The following is a 23,248-nucleotide window of genomic DNA, read 5'->3' on the forward strand; positions in this document are numbered from 1 at the left end:
GAGGCAAATTTCGCATAAATATCAATACAAGGTAGGAAGATCTGGTTTCCCGTGAGATAAAAATCTATCACGTATTTTTCCCTTGTGTTAAATATTTCTGGTGTTGTTTCATATGCTATCCCTAAGCTTTTTGAAAACGTTATCACTCCTCATTTGCAGCACCTTTGTAGGTCAATTATTTCACCATGTCAGCATGGTTTCATGAAACGCAGATCAACAACTACTAACCTTCTGGAGCTAACCTCCTTCGTAGTACAGGGTTTCAAAAACAATCTTCAAACAGATGTCATTTATACGGATTTTAGTAAAGCATTCGACTCTGTTAATCATTCACTTTTAATAAAAAAACTTGATTTATTAGGTTTCCCTGTTGATCTTCTAAATTGGATTCTAAGTTATCTGAATGGCAGGACGCAACGGCTCCTCTTTAAAAATTCTCTTTCTTGTATTCTCCGAGTCACATCCGGCGTCCCACAAGGGAGCCACCTAGGTCCGCTCCTTTTTACCTTATTTATTAACGACCTTCCCTTAATAATAAATCATTCGCGTGTACTAATGTACGCTGATGATGTAAAATTATGCTTGCAATATAAGGACATTTCTCGCCATTTGGACTTACAATCCGATCTAGATTGCTTTCAAACATGGTGCCGTGATAACGTATTAAACTTAAATGGCTCTAAGTGTAAAGTTATGACCTTTTGTCGTGCCAACTCAATGCACGCAACTTACACTTTAAGTGGGTGCTCTTTGGACAGAATAACACATGTTGATGATCTTGGTGTTCTTCTGGACCCTAAACTTAAATTTTCAGACCATATTTCGTCTATTGTCAATAAGGCCAGGGGTGTGCTTGGTTTTATAAAACGGTGGTCAAAGGAATTTGATGATCCTTACATGACCAAAACCTTATTTATTTCTCTAGTCCGTCCGATCCTCGAGTATGGATCACCTGTTTGGAGTCCACAATATGAAGTTTACTCGGACCGCATTGAATCGGTTCAAAAGAACTTCTTACTTTTTGCTTTACGGCGCCTTAATTGGGATGCAAACCGTAGATTACCTCCTTATTCGAGTAGATTAATGTTAATTAACTTACCCTCCTTAGCTAACCGTAGAACGATGCTTGGAACAGTCTTTATTTTTAACCTTATTCGTGGTGAAGTGGATAGTCCCGACTTGGTTAGTCGGCTAAACTTCACTGTTCCAAGCAGATTTACTAGAAATTACGTACCTTTAATTTTAAATCAGTGTAGATCCAACTATGAGTTGCATGATCCCTACAGAGTATTATGTTCTGACTATAATAGATTCTATCCTATTATCTCTAATTCTGACTCTCTGCCGTTTTTAAAGCGATCAATACTAACATACTTAACGAATTCTTAGATATTACTACTAGCATACATATATTTCCTCGTCCTTTACTGTCTTCTATATCGCGTCTATCTTCCCGCGATTCGAGCCGTACGATACACGGCAGCGCCCCTCGGTCGGTTGGGCGGAAGGTGTGGCCGTGGGACTCGCGCGTAAAAAAAAAAAAAAAAAAAATATGTCAATTTTGTGTCTCGATGTTCTGTTTTTGCCAGATTTTTTTCACATTCATTGATAATATTTTGAATTAGCTTTTGACTATCCGGGTAATAGTACTTTTTTTTAAACCAATTAATGGTTTAATTAATTAAATTGATTGGTCTCTCCGTTATGGATATATAATTTAAATTAAATTATCTTCATTAGCACTATGTATAGTTGCGTCTGCGCTGTTTGCGACTTCGCCAACCATGACTTCTTCTATCTTTGTGCGGGAAAGAGCATCCGCGACATAGTTTTCTTTGCCTGGATGATATTTTATTTTAAATTCGAATTCATTAAGTTTGATTTTCCACCTTTGTAATCTCATGTTCGGCTCTTTGATATTATTGAGCCATACCAATGGCTTATGATAACTCATTATTTCAAATGGCCTGCCGAATAGATATGACCTGAAATATTTTGTCGCCCAAACTATAGCTAACAATTCTTTTTCAATAGTAGCGTAGTTGATTTCGTGTTCGTTTAGCGTTCTGCTGGCATAACAAACGGGCTTATGGTTCTGTGATAGCACTGCACCAATAGCTACATTACTCGCGTCAGTTGTTAGAGAAAAGGGCTTTAAAAATTAGGGTAGATTAATATCGGATCTGAAGTTATCAAAACCTTTAGTCTTTCGAATGATTCGATGTAGTTATACCCGTTACTCGTAGAGTAAAAGGGTATACTAGATTCGTTGAAAAGTATGTAACAGGCAGAAGGAAGCGTTTCCGACCATATAAAGTATATATATTCGTGATCAGGATCAGTAGCCGAGTCGATTTGGCCATGTCCGTCTGTCCGTCCGTCTGTCCGTCCGTCTGTCCGTCCGTATGAACGTCGAGATCTCAGGAACTACAAAAGCTAGAAAGTTGAGATAAAGCATACAGACTCCAGGGACATAGATGCAGCGCAAGTTTGTCGATTCATGTTGCCACGCCCACTTTAACGCCCACAAACCGCCCAAAACTGCCACGTCCGCACTTTTGAAAAATGTTTCGATATTTTTTCATTTTTGTATTAGTCTGGTAAATTTCTAACGATTTGCCAAAAAAACTTTTTGCCACGCCCTCTCTAACTCCCACAAACCGCCCAAAGCTGCCACGCCCACACTTTTGAAAAATGTTTTGATATTTTTTCATTTTTATATTAGTCTTGTAAATTTCTATCGATTTGCTAAAAAAGTTTTTGCCACGCCCACTCTAACGCCCACAAAACCGCCAAAAACTGTATGTGCTGAAGACCCTCCTTCGCACTTCGAATAGCTGAGTAACGGGTATCAGATAGTCGGGGAACTCGACTATAGCGTTCTCTCTTGTTTTTACATTTGATATCTATTACAGCACCTTTCTTTAGTTTGAGGGTCATGGGTTTAACTATCTTGGCGAAGTTAGGAATGAACTTGAACCCATATAATCCCAAAAATGATTTTATTGGGTGTACTTATAAGGTTTACGGTATACTGGATCCTCATGTTGAGTCTGGGTGACATGTTTAACTGTACTTGTGAAGGTCAAATTTTCGCCTTCCTTGTACTGAATGTCTCTATATTCGTATAGAACCTTCTTTAAACATTCAATTTGCTCTACATTTAGATGCTCGAGTCTATACTCATTACATTCGCGTAACTCATTGTTGACCGCGAAGTTGACTATAGCGTTGTCAACGGACATGGGATCGAGATTCGTTACATTATTGTCCACTGTGTCACTAACAACTTTTGAAATGAGGCATTTTGGTAATGCGGTCTCCTTCTTCTGTTGTTGATGCTTTGGTTTAAGGCACTTAGGTGTGGTCTTAGCCTTTTGCATTTTTGGATTAATTTCCTCCACTGGAGCAGAATCATCCTTTTGCTGTGGGTCGAGGCATTTAGATGCGGTCTCGCCCTTCTTTTCTCCATACAAAAACTTAAAAGTTCTTGAACCTAGAGTTACCGTCTCGTTATCATAATCGATCTTAGCTTTCGTATCCTCTAGATACTTTCGACCTAACAGGAAATCATAATTGTCGGAAAATTTGTGGATATAGAATTTCTGAACAGACGGACATACTGAAGTTGGCTTCATTATTATGCTTTTCTTTAATTTTATTGTCCCTTTAATGGTATACACTGTTAAATCTTCTTTTTGATCTTCTAAATTTTCAAAATTTTCCCTTATGATATTGATTGATGAGCATGTGTCGATCATTCCCTTGTAAATTTTGTTATGATAACCTATTCGCACATAGGGACTGGTACGTCCTCCTGTGTCACTTGAGTGTCCGAGGCAGTTTGATGAAAATTTACATCCATTCTGCTTTGGCCACTTTGACTCTCGAGGTTGAAGGTTGGAAATTATGGGAATTGTTAAGAGGATTGTTTTGTTGGGCTTGTGTTAACTCCCTTCTAAACGTGTAATAATTTCCCCTTTGACTACACGGTATGAGATGAGTGGAATACTGATTTTCATTTGTCGTAGGTTGATTCGAATTTCGAGGTTGCGTATTATTATTCTGATTCATTCCAAGATAATAATTGCTGTAAATGTTAATTTTATTATTGTAATATCTTTAATTATTGCTTTGACTATGATTTCCCCTGTTCCTGCGTCTGTTCCCTTCTGATCTATTAGACTGGCGTCATCGAGGCCAAGCTCCATTGAAGCTTGTTTTAATTTATAAATAGTATCGATATCTTTGCGTGCCAATGACATATAAATTCTATCCGGCAATTTTTGATCTATTACGGATTTAACAGTTCTTTTTAACATTTGATTTATCGACAGGGTCGCTTTCTAATTCTAGCTTTTCAAACATAATCCAATATTGTGGTTCGAGCTTCTCGATGATCTTACAGATGCTTCCGGGGTATGATGTATCCTCCAGTTGTCTTATAAGTGTTATGTAGGGCCTGTGGTCCTTGAATGCCATCGCCAGGGCCGTCTTTGTATCCAGCCATGTATTTACTCTTTGGGTCACGACCTCCAATGCTGCATCCACTAGTAAGCGTTTTACTGCTCTGTAGATAACATGTGCCTCCCTGGCATCTTGGGTAGGGTATAGGTTAAGTAGCTGCTCGACCTGGTTAACAAACAAAGACAGCTTTCCAGGTGTGCCATCGAAGTAGTTCAGTTTTTTAATTTGAACTGTCATGGTGTATTTGTATAAGATTCTGGAGTTTATTTTAAATTTGGTTTTAAATTACGGAATTAAAAATTTGTAATTAATTTTGTTTCCGACCGCACGGGATTTTCTTTTAAATTGTTTTGCAGATGTTACTGACCACACGGGATTTTTCTTGAATACTACTTTCACGTAGATTCTTTTGCGGATCTCAAAATAATTTTAGAATCACTGTTTTTAATTCGCCGATCCTGGATAGCTAGTTGTATAGCGTATCCTTCAATGGATCAGTACCGTACTAAAAGGACTCTTTATTTAACAGATCCTACCGACTGCGCCAATAAATAAGCGCAATACTCATATGTAAAAAAAAATATAAGTTTATTTTTCTGAATGATTATAATATTATTTCTTGAGAAGAACACCGACCGATTATAATTAGGCCTCAAACTGAACTCTAATAATTACTCTGATTTGATTGACGTTCAAGCCTCGGTGTCGAGCTTTTCTAATATGGACTTTAGACTTTAGGGATCTGATCAAATGAAGAGAGAGAGCTTTTGAGTTGATGTTGTAAGGTGTTGTGAGGTGCGAGAAATCCTGGAGTCCCTGCGGTACTACCGCGAGGCTATGCTTCGCAGGGCCAGGATGCGCTCATTTTCCCCTAGCTAGGATCCTGTTGGCTCCGAGCGGCTCTCTCTCTTTCCGCTGCCCGCAGCCTCTTCATCGCCACTGCAGCTAAGTTGCTGATCTGATCCCAAAACGTCTGATCCGAGATCATGCGCTCCCCTAGGGTAGAAGGGTCCGTTACGTCCTCCATGAAGCCTTCCCTGTCGCGGTCGAATCGCTGGCAATTAAAAATGATGTGCTTAGCCGTCTCGTCGACGCCGCATTCTGAGCAGTGGCTGTCGTCGTCGTGGCCAAACCTAGCCAGGTAGCTCCTGAAGCATCCATGCCCGCTAAGCATTTGGGTGAGCCAAAAGTTCACCTCGCCATGCCGTCATCGCGTCCATGCGACCACATCCGGGATGATCCTAAAGGTCCATCTTCCCTTCGTCGACTGCTGCCACCGTCTTTGCCACCTTTCCAAGCTGTTGGTTCTGGCGTTGGCTTTTATGGCTCGCTTCTGGGCCGAGCTGCACTGTCCCACAATCTTCTTCACCTCGTGGTGTATCTCCTTCGCCTCCAAGGCCAGCAAGTCTATGGGCAGAGTTCCCGCTATGACTTGGGCTGCGTCGTCTGAGATTGTCCGAACGCCGGAGCACACCCTTAGGGCGCACAGCCTGTGCGTCGATTCCAGGCCCCTTATGTAGGACCTCTTCTCCGCAGCTTCCGCCCATATTGGGGCTGCGTACAGGGCTGTTGCCCTGCAGACGGACTGTAGGAGTATTCTGCGTCCCTGTCTTGGGCCCCTGCAGTTGAGCATTATTCGCGCTAGAGCCCTAGCGACGCTCGACGCCTTCCTGTTCGCTTCCGCCAGATGCTCCTTGAACGTTAGCCTAGTGTCTAACAAGACCCCTAGGTATCGAATCGCTATAGGCAGATATAAGCACTGCCTCCGTTTTGTGGTGAGCAATGTCCAGGCCGACCGTTTGGAGCCACTCCACTATGATGCCGATTGCTGCATTCGCGAGGCTCTCGGCTTCATTAACGGTTTTTGCCACGATTACCACGGCAATATCGTCAGCGAAGCCAATCACTTTGGTTCTCCCTGGTAGTGGCAGCCGTAGCACACCATCGTACATTGCGTTCCACAGCAGCGGCCCGAGAACCGAACCTTGGGGGACCCCGCAGGTCACCCTGTGCTCAAGTGTGCCTCCGTCTGTGTCGTACAGTAGCACTCTGTCGCTGAAGTAGGCCTTGACTATGCCCACCAGAGCGTCCGGTACCCCTAGGTGCTGTAATGCTCTTATGGTGACGCCCCATCTCGCTGTGTTGAACGCATTTTTTATATCCAGTGTTACCACCAAGCAGTACTCCTTGCTGCCTCCGTGCCATCTTGTGCCTTCAATTGCCTTCGAGGCGATCTCCTTGACCGTTGCTATGGCGTCCACTGTCGATCTCGCCTTCCTAAAGCCGAACTGCATTTCTGAGAGGTCCCCTGCAGCGGAGATGGCCTCGTGCAGTCTGAGGCTGATACAGCGTTCGAAAGCCTTGCCGATGTGGTCGATCAGGCATATCGGTCTGTATGAGGATGGGTCCTCGGGCGGCTTGTTGGGCTTGGGGAGCAGTACCAGCTTCTGTCTCTTCCAGCGCTCTGGAAAGAAGCCTTCCGTGAGACACTGGTTGAAGACGGCTGCGAATGCTTCCGGGTGCTCGTACATTCCAAGCTTGACGGCGATATCTGGGATACCGTCCCAAACTGCCGTTTGGGTGTCCCTGAAGGAAGGTCGGAGGCTTTTCAGCTTAATCGAGCTTGCCTCAACTTGGAACTGGTCCACCAACGCCTTTGACAGGTCCTCTTTAGCGACTAATGGGTCCAAGTCGCAGATCGAGAGGAATTTCAACCTCGAGTCTTGCGTCAGAGCTCGCACAGATGCGATTCCATCCAGCACCGCCTCCAGATCGCTCTTCATTAGCGATGCGCTCTTCTCTCCATCCCTGCTTAGCTCGAGCAGGAGGTTACCACTAGCTGTGCAGCGAACCTTGTGCACGTTCCTTCCCAACTCCTGCAGTTGTCCGTCGCTTCGCCTGGTGACCAAAGCCAAGACCTCGCTGTAGGTTTTTCCCTTCGCTTCGACTATGACAGCGTCGGGTCTCCGCGCTAGGCGTCCCTTCTTCCTAGTCTCCGCCTTCGTCCACGTGTCCGGCTTCCCACGGCTTGGGACTCCCGCTGGCTGAGCCGGGATTTGCTCCGCTGCTTTCGCCTGCTGTCTTGGGGGGCTCGCTCTCTTATCCACCGGCTTCTTTCCCTTTGCCGTTTGGTCCGTTTGCACGAAACTGTCCCTTTTTCGCCTGGGGGTGGTCTGCTGCGACCTTTGCTCGGTCTTCCTTCGTTTGTCCCCACACTTGGGGCACCCTGGGAGGGCGTGGCGCTGTTCGTCCTCCATGTCCAGCCCCCGGCTGGCGTCTTCTTGGAGGGCCTTCATCCTGGCGAACATCGCCTTCATCTGCACATTTATGTGCCTCACCTGCTTCACGTTGGTCAGGTTTATCAGCTGATCCCGGACCCGTCCGATTTCCGATAGCTTGTCGGCGCAGCGGATTTGCCCATCCGCCTTCGTCCTCTTTGGAGGTGTACTGCGGCTCGAGCCGGAGGGGCTGCTCGGGGTCCTTGCCCGCTTCGGCGTGTCCTGTCCATCTCCCATCTCGGCCAGGACTGACCCACCAGTCTGTGGTGGCCCAGGTGATCTTGGTAGGATCGGCGAACGCAAGATCTTTTTACTGCTTTGAAAAGCTCCCGCGCTGTCCATTTCGCTATAGTGTTTGCTTGTTGCGATCACTGTCGAGTGTGGGTGGATTTCCAACTAAGTGGTTGCCACCTGGAGTAGTAATGTTATTTACCGACACTCCTCACTTGGATGCATTTTATCCCTACTGCCAGGTTTATGTTGCAGATTTATCCCTTCTGCCAGGGTTGGATTTACTGCCGGCCACTATGGCGCAGACGCAGACCACGTAGCCGCCCACTCTGGGTCAGACGCTCTGTGGATTTTTGGTGAGAGGGGTGTGAAGGGGAAAGGGTTTTATTCGGTGGGAGTTATACCGCTCCTGCTCGGACGCCAGAGCCCCGTTTTTCGGTGTACCGCGTTTGCGGCGGGGTTGGCTGTTGGTCCGCTCCTTGACCTTTGACACCTCTTATTCCTAGCCCCATCTTGTTGGTGCTATTTTCGCAAGGATTCCATGCGTTGCTGGCAAGGATTCTCGTCAGCAGCCCAGGAAAGTATGCTACGTTTAGAGACGAGATCGTTTGGCTAGTTATGTAGCAATTTGCTTCTGATCAGTAGCATTTCCCTAGAAGCGCCAGCTGTGGTTGGGGTCGCCTTCGGCTGTGCAGCGCTGCCAGACCGGTAGCCTGAGCCGTTTTCCAACACTGGTTTAGCAGCTGAGAGTGAGATCAGCTGGTGTGACAGTGCATCTCTAATTGCACACATGGAAAAGCGGACGAAAGAGAAAAACCGGAAGAGAAAGCTTCGAATTCTCTCACCCTGACCTGTCCCATGGGCCTGGAGATTGGGTCCGGCTGGCAGTCCATGGACCTCTGGAGAGCAGTCTTCCGCGGGTAAGTGACCGGGGCCGTGACGCCAATGCACGCTGTCACTCATTGGCGCGTCCACGCTGGCTCAACGCGGAAATTTTGGGGTTTTTCCGGGAGCGCTAACGCGACGCGTCCGTCATCAAACACTTCGCATACACCGTAGTGTAGGGTGTGTTTGGGTGTACATGTTGTATGTGTATTGTGTAGGCATGTGTCTTAGGGACTTATGGATATGTCACTATATAGTATTACATTTGAATAAAAATCATATTAAATGTATGTTATTAGTTAGTATGCTATCTTAAGAATTGTCAGATTATTGCCCGAGGAGGTTTGTTCTGTCGACTTCGTCGACAAGACTATTACTGTTAGTTCCAGACTTAATCGGACGTGTTTTTAAACGCCGCGCAAAATTGATCTATTTCTAACGACGTCACTGTCAGAAATAGTCGAAGAGTGTGCAAAGACGCACCGAAGTTTCACCCCGTGTTTGCTGCACGTTCACAGCTGGAACAAGAGAGAACGCTATAGTCGAGTTCCCCGACTATCTGATACCCGTTACTCAGCTATTCGAAGATGCGAAGCAGAGTCTTCAGCACATACAGTTTTTGGCGGTTTTGTGGGCGTTACATTGGGCGTGGCAAAAAGTTGTTCGGCAAATCGTTAGAAATTTACAAGACTAATACAAAAATGAAAAAATATCGAAACATTTTTCAAAAGTGTGGGCGTGGCAGCTTTGGGCGGTTTGTGGGCGTTAGAGTGGGCGTGGCAAAAAGTTTTTTGGCAAATCGTTAGAAATTTACAACACTAATACAAAAATGAAAAAATATCAAAACAATTTTCAAAAGTGTGGACGTGGTAGTTTTGGGCGGTTTGTGGGCGTTAGAGTGGGCGTGGCAACATGAATCGACAAACTTGCGCTGCATCTATGTCCCTGGAGTCTGTATGCTTTATCTCAACTTTCTAGCTTTTGTAGTTCCTGAGATCTCGACGTTCATACGGACGGACAGACGGACGGACAGACGGACGGACAGACGGACATTGCCAAATCGACTCGGCTACTGATCCTGATCACGAATATATATACTTTATATGGTCGGAAACGCTTCCTTCTGCCTGTTACATACTTTTCAACGAATCTAGTATACCCTTTTACTCTACGAGTAACGGGTATAACTTCATCGAATCATTCGAAAGACTAAAGGTTTTGATAACTTCAGATCCGATATTAATCTACCCTAATTTTTAAAGCCCTTTTCTCTAACAACTGACGCGAGTAATGTAGCTATTGGTGCAGTGCTATCACAGAACCATAAGCCCGTTTGTTATGCCAGCAGAACGCTAAACGAACACGAAATCAACTACGCTACTATTGAAAAAGAATTGTTAGCTATAGTTTGGGCGACAAAATATTTCAGGTCATATCTATTCGGCAGGCCATTTGAAATAATGAGTTATCATAAGCCATTGGTATGGCTCAATAATATCAAAGAGCCGAACATATAACACTTTCTTGTGTGTGGAAACATGAGATTTAAAAAAAAAAAATTTCAGTCCAGAAATAAACCAACTCGAATTGCGCGCTCAGCGGCAAAAAGAGCAAAACGAGCGCCGACTCTCTCTCCAACGGAACAATATGCATTGTTCACCGCTTGCTGTGTACATTTCTGCTGAACCATCGAAACCCAAAGCAAGTGCACTCACACCGACTCTTGTAAGCATAAGAGGACAAGAACCAAAACAAAACAAAAAAAATGGTTTAAACAGGGCTGGATCGCTACATCCAAATAAAGCGAAAGCTAAGCCCACAACACAAACATCACCCAAAAATAAGTCGCGCTGACAACAACTCAGCTTCAAATAGGCTTGCACTATTGGATGACTGCGAAGAGCATCCAACCAAAGAACAGGAGCAGAAGAAGATTAAGCCGCCACCAATACTTACACGTAAGAAAACCTCGGGTGCGCTGGTTAACAAACTAGCTGCAACCATCGAAGAAAACAAGTTCCATGTTATACCTACTCAAAACGAAAGTGCAGACTCCGGATGAGTCTTGCCACCGATCAGTAACCAAATACCTGAATGAAGCTGGGAAGAGTTACTACACTTACCAGTTTAAAAGTGCCAAAGGATTGCAGGTTGTCATTAAAGGAGTAGAATCTTCAGTGACTCCATCCGAAATTATCGAACCACTAAAGGAAGGAAGAAAGAGCCGCAGCCACTCTTCAAAGTCGAACTGGAGTAATCGAGTCAAAAAATAAGGAAATATTAAATACATCCTATTTTTAAAATACAGTTCTTACTGCACCGGAGAATAAGCGTCGAAGAGCCACACAAGCGCAGGCAGCCTGTACAGTGCACCAACTGCCAAGAATATGGGCACACCAAAGCGTACTGCACCCTAAAATCCATCTGCGTCGTTTGCAGCGATGCTCACAGTATAGGAAACTGTCCTAAGAACAAGAACGACAGTTCAATTAAATTATGCAGCGACTGTGGCAAAAAACACACAGCCAACTGGCTAGAATGTATTGTTTATAAGGAACTTAAGAGTCGTCTAAACAAACGAGTGGCTTCTGCTCGTAATCGTACCACACCATCAATTCACAAAGTAATGAAACCGACTACAACTAACATCCCTTCGTCTGTCAGCCATCGAACAGTGCCAAATTTTTCCTTTGCAAGTGCACTGAAACCTGGGAAACCAGCAAAGCATGAAAGACTTCATGGAATTCATGCCAGCAACTATGCAAGAGCTTGTGAGAAACTGTTACGTCGGCGTATTAGTGCCTGTTACGATAGATTCTAAAAACTAGTTCGGCAAAGCGTTCTAACACTAGGGCAGCCCAATCGATAGTAAATTGGTACCTCTGATCGATATCAGAGAACCCTGGAAAGATAGGCGCGCGGTGAATCTAGCTTTCTTTTTGATTTGGCATGTGTTGTGAGCGGACTAAAAGTAAGAGTGTTGTAACACGATAAGATCATAACCTAAATATCGTAACCCACAGGAAATTAAAGTGCTTGCCTAGAATTGCTCGCACTAATAAAGATTATTGAAAACGATGTGAGCTTGAGTATTTTGGGCAGCGCTGCAAGTTTTCGAACTCCCGCAACATTCTTTAATTTCTTGTATGGTGAAACTTGTTCAGAGCGGTGCTCTGACACGTGCTACATTTATCATGGACACACCTGTGGCACCCAGCGGCCAGGAAAGGAATGATCTTCAATGCTCCCTGTGCAAGATATGCGACGACTGTGAAAACATGTGCCATCGCAGGTGCTCCGCAATAAGAGATGTGGAGTCAGGTTGAGTGTGACACTGATGTCCACAAGCAGGATTACATAATGATCGGATCAAGAAAGATCAGCGAAGGTGTATCTTCAAAAGGCCATAATCAAGCGCGTGCAGGCGGTGATCAATATTAGGTAGAAGCGGATGGAGCATGTAACAAACTGATTTGTTTTGGTCTGCTCGCTACGGAATACGTGCGGCTAGCTCAGTAGATTTTGTGCGTTCGTCCCACCAAATTTATAATATAACGTGATCACCCGGTTACCAGTAATAACACTTGCAGATTTGTCTCTTGGGTCTTTATTTGTACTTAGTTTACAACGTAATTCGATTGTCCATACGTCTCCCGTCGCAGAGTCGGACCCTCGCCTGGTACTGCCGCGGATGCACGTGTGCGGGTGGCGAGAAGAAAGGCCAAGGGCTTAGGGAAGCGTCACCGTTCTCAGACTAGGGTGAACAATTGGCGGACTCTCAAAGGCATACGCCCCGCTAGCCACAACCTCTTGTCCCTTGCTTTGTCCCGGCCGGTCCCGCCGGACGCCTGTTCAGTTCCTACCGACGCACGGCGCTATCGCCCGGATACGGCCAGACGAAAGACGGCCAGTGAAAGACGAACTTTCCACCCTACCTTATCTCTCCTGCCGGTGCGGTCGGACCTGGATGGTCTGCTCGGCGGCCTGGTTCCGCTGTCTCGCCGCCCAGCGTTCGGCCCGCTTTTATAGGCCTTCTCTAACGGTTCATCCCTCTGGTCTCCAGTCTCCGGATTCAAAGTCCACGGTTTTTTCCGTTGGCCCGGTCCAAAGTCCAGCTTGTACCGTTACTCTCCTTCAAACCTTCTGACTTCAGGCTCGGAGTCTCCAAACTCTTTTTTTCCAGGCTCTGAGTCCCCAAACTGTCTTTCTCCAGTTTTAGAGTCTCAAAACTCTCTTCTCTCAGAGTCTCCGAACTCTCTTTCTCCAGTTCAGAGTCTCCAAACTCTCTTTCTCCAGTTCCGCACTGCCGTTACTACGCGTTGACTTGTTGCGTAACTGGCAACGGCAGGCCCTCCTCATGCGATCACTATTCGTATTTGTGCGGAGTTTTAACTCTTCACATCTCCCCCTTTCTTCGGGAAATCCGAAGAATCCGGCCTTGCGGTTACCGCGGAACATTCTTGAGAACCCGTCGACGTTCTTCGTTCCTCGCTCTTCTTCCCGCATTCCGCATTTTCGTCTTCTCGTCAACTGGTCACACTACTTCCCGTCGATCGATTGTTGCCGATAGATCCCGATAACTCCCGTTGGTGCGGCTTTGCCACTCGATGACCATAGTATTTCTGTAGTTCAAATTTTTGGGCCCATCGATTGACACTATTGAGTGCCGATCGACCGCCTTGTGATCGAGGCGCCCCCTTCCCTAAGCTTTGATGACTATAAACAAAAATCTGGCGGTAAGTTGGAATGTAAACAAAACCGTTTCATCATTGTTGATCCTTGACTTTCTTCCCTGCAGCCTCATTTGGCGTGCCTTGCGGTACTGCTGTACCGCCCCTCCCCTTTCCTCGGGAGTATGTGGGTTCCTTGGAGGTAGTTGTTGAGGCAGGATTCTGGTTCGCTCGTGGTTTGTTTCTGTTGACTCTCGCCTTGGCCTGACGCTAGAACGGTTGTTGGATTCGTAATCTGCGCCCGTTGACTCTCCCCCTGGCCTGACCCTAGAACGGTTGCAGAGCTTAGTCCGTTCTCTGGTGCTGCCATTCTCAACGTCCCGTCGTTTGTGAACTTACTCTTCCCTGGTGGTGGTTGTCGAGGCAACATTCTGGTCCGCTCGCGGTACGCACCCGTTGACTCTCGCCTTGGCCTGACGCTGTAATGGTTGTCGGACTCGCAGTCTGCATCCGTTGACTCTCGCCCGGCCTGACACTAGAACGGCTGCCGAACCTCGTCCGTTCTCAGGTGTTACCGTTCTCCTGCCTGCCTTTCCTGTTTTCTTCCGATGGACCCGCATCCACGTTCTCGTCATCATTGTCCTCCCAATCCTGCTGCTTTAGGTCGCTGACGTGTACCGTGCGTTCCTTTTTGTTCTTCCGGTGGCGAATCTTACATATCACTGGCGATATGAAATCCACAATTTGGTACGGCCCATCGAACCTCGGAGCTAGTTTGGCCGCAAACCCTTCAGCCGCTTTTGATAAATGGTGCTCTTTGGCCCACACCACTTCACCAATCCTCGGCTTCCACTGTCTTCTCCGCAGGTTGTAATGTCTCGCTTGCTCTCCAGGTTCCTCCGCACAATCTCGAAGATCTCTTTTATCTTCTCAGCGTTTCCTTCCGGTGACTCTGGTTGCCTTCCTGTACCTAGCGTTTCTCTGTCATAGAGTGCGTTCGGTAATCTTGGCTCACGGCCCTGTGTCAAAAATGCCGGTGAGTAGCCTGTGGAATCTGACACACTGGAATTCACAGCCAGCATGATTTCGGGCCATCTTTCATCCCAATTTCTCTGGTTCTGTCCGGCAAATTGTGCTATCATTGTCTTCACAGTGCGGTTGGCTCTCTCCGTCGGTTTCTCCTGCGGGGAGTACGATGCCGTAAACTGTTGCTTTATCCCCATGTCATTGAGGAACTTCTTGAAAGCCCGGCTCGTAAACTGCACGCCGTTGTCCGTAATCATTACCTTCGGTACTCCAAATCGTGCGACTATGCGTTCCCTGAACGCTTTTTGCAATGTTTCCGCTGTGGCTGTTCGCAAAGGCACCAATTCCGTCCACTTTGAAAACCTGTCGATCAGCACCAAGAACATATTGTTTGCATGCTTCGATCTTGGTAGTGGTCCGACGAAATCGGCGCACACTGTCGCCTGAGGCTCTTCTGGGATCTGTGTCAACATCTTTCCCGTCACCTGCAGCTGATTCGGGTTGAACCTTGCGCAGTCCTCGCATTTCCGAACGTAGGCCCTTGCGTCTCTCTGCATTCCTGGCCAATAGTACCGGGCTGCAAGCCGCGCAATCGTCTTCCGACTGCCTACATGACCGGCTGCCGGGGAATCGTGGTTTTCGCGCAGGACAGTTTCCCTCAGCTGCCGCGGAACACATAGCATCCAGGTCACTACATCTTCGTTCCTGCTCTGTGCGGAATCTGCCTGTCAAGGGTGCTACCCTCCCATACGTAGTCTGTGAACTTTTGAGGGTGCGCTTTTATATTCTCTCGCATTTCCGTGATCCAGCTGCATTTTTACTCGGCCTGTAGCGAACTGATTTCCTAGTTTCTGCTCGCTACGAATTGCAACGGCTAGCTTAGAGAGTTTGTTTGGTCGTCTCACCAAATTTATGATTTGTGTGATTGCCTTTACTTGCGGAGATCCTCTCTGGATGCTCGCTTGACACACTTGTGTTTCGCTGCTTCACTGTCACTCGGGATTGACTGTCTGCCCGTGTGCCGTACTTTCGCTGACTTTCCGTGTACTTCGCGTAACTTTTCCGATCGACTGTATGGCCCTTCGCGCAATTCTTGTTGACTGTCCGCCTGTGTGGCACTCCCTGAACCTACTCCGACCGTCTGGTCGCACGCCCGTGTCCGGACTGAGCGCCTCGCGCCCGTACTCTGCGCTTGCACGTATGACCCACGTATATGTTTAACTGACTGACCGTCCCGAGCTGCGCCTGCGCCGTCTCTTATATCGGCTGCGGGAATCCCGTTATTTCCCCTTTTGCACACGGCTCGCTCGGGTACAAGGTCCAAACATGTCCCGTTAGTTCACGGTGCGTCCTCTTTGTGCTTGTCCGACGTCCATACCGTTACCGTATGACCTCTACGCCCTTGACCGGTTCGAGTCCAAGGTCCAGCGCGGTACCGTTATTTCACGGTCTCTCCGCTTTGCCGGGGTCCAAGGTCCATTATTTCCCGTTTGACCTGACCGCCATTGACTCCTCTCGCATTCCAGCCGTTTTCTCTGTGGCTACGCCGATCTCCTGCACCCGCATTTGTGGGGAGTTTTAATACTCCTCACAGCGTCCTGCGTTCTTCTCAGCATTTCGGATTCAGCTGAAACCGACTCTGGCAGTGGCTGCCTCGATAATGCATCTGCTACCACGTTCAACTGGCCTTTCCTATATGCGACTTCGAAGTCATACTGCTGCAGCTCCAACGCCCATCTGGCTATTCTTCCCGAAGTGCTTTCTATGTTGTTCAGCCACTTCAGTGCCAAGTGATCCGTCACTACCTTAAAGTGGTAGCCCTCCAGGTACGGTTTCAGCTTCCGGATAGCCCACACAATTGCCAAGCACTCTTTCTCTGTTGTTGAGTAGTTCTTCTCGGCTCCGTTTAGGGTCCGGCTGGAGTATGAAATGACCTTTTCGCCTTCGTCTGTGTCCTGTGTGAGGATCGCGCCAATTCCGTAGTCACTGCCGTCCGTTTGCAGGATGAACATTTTTCCGAAATCAGGGCACGCCAAGACTGGGTCGGTAACTAGTCTGACTTTCACCTCCTCGAAGCCTTGCTGGTGGTCCTGTGACCTTGTCCACTTGGTACCCTTGCGGAGGAGGTCGTTGAGTGGCCTTACGATGCGCGCGAGGTCCGGCACGAAACGTCGGTACCAAGATGCAACTCCAAGATATTGCCTCAGCACGCGGACCGATGACGGTGGTTCTAGCTGGGCTATGGCCGCTACCTTCTCTGGGTCCGTGCCAATCCCTTGGCTTGTGACGCGGTGCCCTAGGTACATTAGTTCTTGCTTGAAGACGGAACACTTCCCCGAGGTTTAATTGGTGTTCCTCTAGGGTGCGGCCAATCACGATGATGTCATCTTGATACGCAAATGCATGTGGCGACATTTCCGGTCCAGTCACCTGATCCAGATCACATGATGAAATGTGGCCGACGCGAAGTGTAATCCAAACGGCATCACTCTCCATTAGAACAGCCCTTTCCCTGGGACCGTGAAAGCCGTGAAGCCCCGGCTTGACTCTTCCAACGGTATTTGCCAATACCCATCCTTGAGGTCCAGGATGCTTATGAAGCGCGCCTCCCTTACTTGGTCGAGGATGTAATTTATCCGTGGCATCGGGTAGGCATCCTTTATGGATTTCGCGTTTATCTGCCTGAAGTCCACGCATAGTCTCCATTTTCCCGTTTTCTTCTTCACCATGACTATGGGTGAGCTGTACGGGCTCCTTAAATGCTCTATCATTCCCATCTCCAGAAGTTCGTTCACCTATGCATTGATCTCCCCTTGAATCTTTGGATTTTGGGGTAGTATCTCTGCTTAATTGGTTTATCGTGTGCTCGGCTATACTAGATGTTCCGGTCATGGAGTAAAACTCCGCGAGCTCTGTTTCCAGGAATTTATTCATGTCATCTTCTTCGACATCCTTGTGGACTACTGCGACCGACCACTTTTCCTCGAGCCACCCGTTGTGTCTGCCTCTGGCCGGTATTCGGATTTCATGACCGGCGCACCTGATCTCGGCCCCGACTTGCGTAAGGAAATTCCACCCCAGCACCAACGCATCCACTATTCCTGGTAATAGCAGCAGGCTCATGCTGAGTCGCCTGTTGCCGAACTGCACTACTATTTCGAGCTTTGCGTTGATTTCGCCGCACCTTCCATCTGCCAACCTAACCTGCCGTCGTATCCTTATAATTCCTCCATGGGCAGCCAGCTTGTCCGCCAGCTCTTCGCTTATGAAGCTTGCTGTTGCCCCGCTGTCGATCGTGTCCTTGTACGTGTCCCCACCAATCGTCACCGCTGCGGACAACTGCTGCTCCTCCTCTATTAATTTTCCAGTTAGTTTGGAGAGGCGGCACCCTGCGACCCCGGCTCGCCTCTGTGCGGCTGGGATCGCTGCCCATTTCCCGCTCTCTGGCAGCATTCCGTACTTCGGATTCCTATTTTTCCGCGCATTCAGCAGAACAGCAGCCTCTGTTGTCGGCAGCCTCTTGCCCAATGGTCGTGTCCACCGCACCTGCGACAAGCTTCTTGCGGATTGGCAACATGGGTTGGGTTTTGACCCGAGTTGCCCTCAAGAGTCGTTCCCGTGTGTCTCTGAGTGGTGACTGGCGGCCTCCATAGGGTTGTCGCCTAGACTGCACCGGGGTATATTGCGCCCACTGTTCCTGGGACTGCGTACCCAGATCTCCTGAGTCCTCACACCTTCTACACGTGACGTGTGTTGCGGCCGGGGCTTTGTTGCTGCTGAATTTATGCTCTTCCGCAAAGGCTTCCCGCTCCCTGTGCAATTCCTCGTAATCATCTGCCAGGATCATGAGTGCCTCTAGCTCGTCCACGTGGTAGGATCTCAGCGCTATTCGGAGGTCTGGCGTGCAGTTTTCCTTAATGAGCTCCAGCGTTTCCTTTTTCCCATACCCGAGGGGTCTTATCAGGGTCTGCATCTCGACCATGTAGTCCTTAAATGCTTCCCTAAACCCTTGCTTCCTTTGTTTCACCTTGTCCGCGAGTTAGTCTTTATTAGTCTTTATTAGTTTACAACGTAATTCAATTGTTCAGACGTCTCTGCTCTCCCGTCGTAGAGTCGGACCCTCGCCTGGTACTGCCGCGGACGCACGTGTGCGGGTGGCGAGAAGAAAGGCCAAGGGCTTAGGGAAGCGTCACCGTTCTCAGACTAGGGTGAACAATTGGCGGGCTCTCAAAGGCATACGCCTCGCTAGCCACAACCTCTTGTCCCTTGCTCTGTCCCGGCCGGTCCCGCCGGACGCCTGTTCAGTTCCTACCGACGCACCGCGCTGTCGCCCGGATACGCCGCAGTCCCTTTAGCAAGACGCCCAGTGAAAGACGAACGTTCCACTCTACCTTTTTTTTCCTGCCAGTGCGGTCGGACCTGGATGGTCTGCTCGGCGGCTTGGTTCCGCTGTCTCGCCGCTCTCGTCGTCCTGTGTGGCGCGGACCTTCATTGTTGGGCGCTCGTCACTTGGGCTGAGAATTGTTGTCGTACGCAGACTCACGGAAGCTAACGGCTGCGATTCCCCAAGGCAAACGCCTGTGGAACAGCAACACGTCAACCCCACGTCTGTTCGGACTGGTGGCGCCGGTACCACACCTGCTCGGATCGCATGGACACTCCAGGCTATCGCCTGGTTCAAGTACGTGGTCTCCTACACAGTCCACCGGGTCTACACCACAATCCCTGCCGCTTTTCTGGTGCCCTCCTAGGTCTGGTCTCGCCTGTTGAATGCCTCCGGGCTACCCGTGCTTCGTCGTCTTGCACCTCAGCTACCTGCGTCTCAATTCGGACCCTTTCTTTGTCCCGAACGTCTTGACGTAGCGATCTTGCTCCTTGTTGACTACCACGGCTGTAGCTCTTCTGCTGACTTCGTTCTTCACTTGTTCACTGGTATACTTGTTCTCCTGCTCCCAGCGTTCGGCCCGCTTTTATAGGCCTTCTCTAACGGTTCATCCCTCTGGTCTCCAGTCTCCGGATTCAAAGTCCACGGTTTTTTCCGTTGGCCCGGTCCAAAGTCCAGCTTGTACCGTTACTCTCCTTCAAACCTTCTGACTTCAGGCTCAGAGTCTCCAAACTCTCTTTCTCCAGTTTTAGAGTCTCCAAACTCTCTTCTCTCAGAGTCTCGGAACTCGCTTTCTCCAGTTCATAGTCTCCAAACTCTCTTTCTCCAGTTCCGCACTGCCGTTACTACGCATTGACTTGTTGCGTAACTGGCAACGGCAGGCCCTCCTCAGGCGATCTCTATTCGTATTTGTGCGGAGTTTTAACTCCTCACAAGCAAACGCCTCAACAATGGAAGCACTGCGCCTACAGGCGGAGCTTAGGTTGTTGGAAGAAGAAGATAACATTTTACAACTGAGACAGCCAGAGATGGAAGGAGCTCCTGTCGAGGACTGGAGCAGGGCGGGTTGATTTCAGTTGGGAAGAAAAGATGCCAGAGACATACAGTACATAAGCCCCTAGCGACTGGTAACACGGCACAGGATATACAAGAAAGTACAGCGAAGTCTTCGCTGTATCAATGGATGTTGAGCACCCGTGGGGAGCGTAATTCTGCTGCCAGGTTAGGCCGACCATCAGAAAGAATATCAGCAAACCACTGTGGCTGAACTAGTAAAGTTTTCCGGGAAACCTGAGGAATGGCCCATGTTCTTGGCCACATACGATCAGTCAACCGAGCTGTGTGGCTTTTCCGATGCACAGAATCTAATGCGCCTAGGGACCAGCGAAGTTAGCGGTTTGGAGCCTCATGCTGCATGCAGACTGCGTTCCGCAAATATTGTCTACTTTGGAAATGCGTTTTGGAAGGCCTGAAATAATCATACGCTGTTGAAGCAAATGAAACAATTCCCTCAGATCAGGGAAAATAAGCTGGAGAGCTTAGTCGACTTCGCAATGGAGGTGCAAAATGTGTGCGCCACCATGAAGGCGTCTAAACTGGAACAATATCTAAACAATCCGGCTCTTACTTAAGAGATGGTATCAAAGCTACCATGCATATTTCAGACCTTCTGGGGTATGCACAGTATGACTCTACCCTAGCAGACTTTAGCACCTGGCTTTCTTAGATGGCGCAAGAAGCGAACAAAGGAGAGAACAAGTTCTCAAGCGAGAACTAAGAGGCGCATGACCCATTGCTACATCGGAGCTGTGAACTTATGCAAGCAAGTTGTAATGCATACCGCCAAAATGCCGCCGGAGCGGTATTGTTTCGGGTGTTGCCCGTGACGCTTCATGCTAACGAGAAGGAAATCTGCACGTATGCCTTTATAGAAGACGGATCTTCTCTAACGCTAATTGACGAACCACCGCTGGAGGCTCTAGGAGTGAAAGGTCAACCACAACCGCTCTGCATGCAGTGGACAGCAGGCATGCACCGCTTCGAAGAAGAATCTGTGAAAGTTAATCTTCGAATTTCGGGTACCTATATTACTAAGTCGTATGATCTACACGACGTTCACTCGGTTAAAGCTCTTAGCCTTCCGGAACAGACACTAAATGCGGAACACTTAAAGAGCAAGGATATGACCGGGCCCAGCCCCGGCTTTTTATAGGATTTAACAACTGTACCCTGGGACGCGCCCTCCGCACAAGGGAAGGCAATTTAGAAAAGACTCGAAAATACTCGACTAGGCTGGACCGTCAAAGGTGGCCGTACGGACACAGTTGCCCTGAGATATCACGTGTTCCAGATATGCACGTGCGAGGATAAAAATAGTAAGGAGATTCTGCGAGATCTCAGACAATGCTGGAATCGACTAGAAGGGTGATTCGAGACAAGCTTGCTATGGAAGAATAAGGATAGTGACCTACCCGACAGTTTGCCCTTAAGCGCATACACTGCCCTAATCAGAAGCTATTGCGTCATCCGGATCTGGCCAATAAAATGCGACGACAACTGGACGAGTACGTTCGAAAGGGATACGCCAGAGTAATCACACCACAAGAAGCAGTCGAGAAGCCATATTGGTACCTACCAATATTTCCGGTGGCCAACGTCAACAAGCCGGGAAAGCTTCGCATTGTGTGGGACGCAGATACGAAATCTAACGGTGTCTCCCTTAACACGATGTTGCTGAAAGGACCAGTTCAACTGGAACACTTGGTACGCAGAAAAGCGTATAGCAATTGGAGGAGAAATAGCAGAAATGTTTCACCAGGTGAGAATAAGCATTGAGGACCAAAATTTCATAGATCCTGACACGCAAACTCGGGAGAACTACGTCATGTAATTAATGACCTTTGGAGCTAGCTGCTCCCCAAACTGTGCGCAATTTGTGAAAAACAAAAATGCTAAAGAATTCGAGAAACAATGTCCAAGAGCCGTAAAATGCATACTGGAAAACCACTATGTAGATGACATGTTGGACGGCGTTAACACAAAAGAAGAAGCAATTAACCTGGCCATGACCGTCCACCATATACACTTAAAAGCAGGATTCCAGATAAGCAAATGGGTTTCTAACTTCCGTACGGTCCTTAAGGCACTGGGAGAGGAGAAATCTATAACGATACCACGGGATGACGGCAACGATAAGCGCACAGAGACAGAGCTCGGTGTAGTTAATTAATTCCAACGTAATTAGTTATTTTCATCTTTATTTGATTTTTCTTCACAACGTGTACTTCTTGATATATTCTTATTTTATAACTGAAACTTAGCGTGGCTTTAGACCTGACAGGTCGACCATTGGAGCAATACAAGAATTCGTTAGCCAAGCCCTCAGCAGCCAACAAGGCAACCACTTCTCCAGACCGGTAGTACTTTTAGCAACTCTCGTCGTGAAAAACGCATTCAATAGTGTTCAATGGGGAAACATAATTGATGCTTTGAAAAGACGATTCCAAATCTCAGGATACCTAATGCGGATAATACAAAACTATCTTGACATCAGACGGCTACTGTACCAAACAAATGCAGGAGAGAAATGTATAGACATAACTTCAGGAGCAGCTCAAGGATCAATTCTTGGACCGGAGCTATGGAACATTAGCTACGACGAAATCTTTCATCTAGAAATGCCGGACGACACGTTTTTAGTGGGCTACGCAGACGACATAGTCGCTGTCATTACAGCTCGAAATACCGAGTACGCACAGCGCAAGTTGACACAAGTAATGACGAGAGTAAAAAGGTGGTTGAACTCACACGATCTGAAAGTGGCTGACGAAAAAACCGAGCTCCTGCTAGTTACCAGAAAACGGATCCCATTAGAAATAGATATGAGTGTTGGGGAAAACGTAATAAGGACGCGGAAGGAAATGGCCCTACGAATCGCGAGCGCGTATCGAACGGTATCCGGCCCTGCTGCATCAGTAATCGGAGGCGCGATACCAATCGATCTAGTAGCCAAAGAGAGAAAACGGATCTATGAGATAAGACAGGCGGGAGAGACGACGAGAGCGTTAATCGCACGAAGCAGAGATGAAACACTTCAACAATGGCAAGAAATATGGGCAGCTGAAGAAAAAGAAAGATGGACAGCTAGACTGATACCAAACCTGGTAGCATGGACTGCAAGGGCGCACGGAGAAGTGAACTACTACATTACCCAGATGTTAACAGGACACGGTTACTTTGGGGCGTTCCTACATTCTATAGGAAAAAGAAATGACGCCAGATGCGTATATGGAGATGCGGAGATGGAC

The sequence above is a fragment of the Drosophila teissieri genome, unplaced genomic scaffold, assembly GCF_016746235.2.
Source record: "Drosophila teissieri strain GT53w unplaced genomic scaffold, Prin_Dtei_1.1 Segkk5_quiver_pilon_scaf, whole genome shotgun sequence".
In the NCBI taxonomy this organism is placed as follows: Eukaryota; Metazoa; Arthropoda; class Insecta; order Diptera; family Drosophilidae; genus Drosophila; species Drosophila teissieri.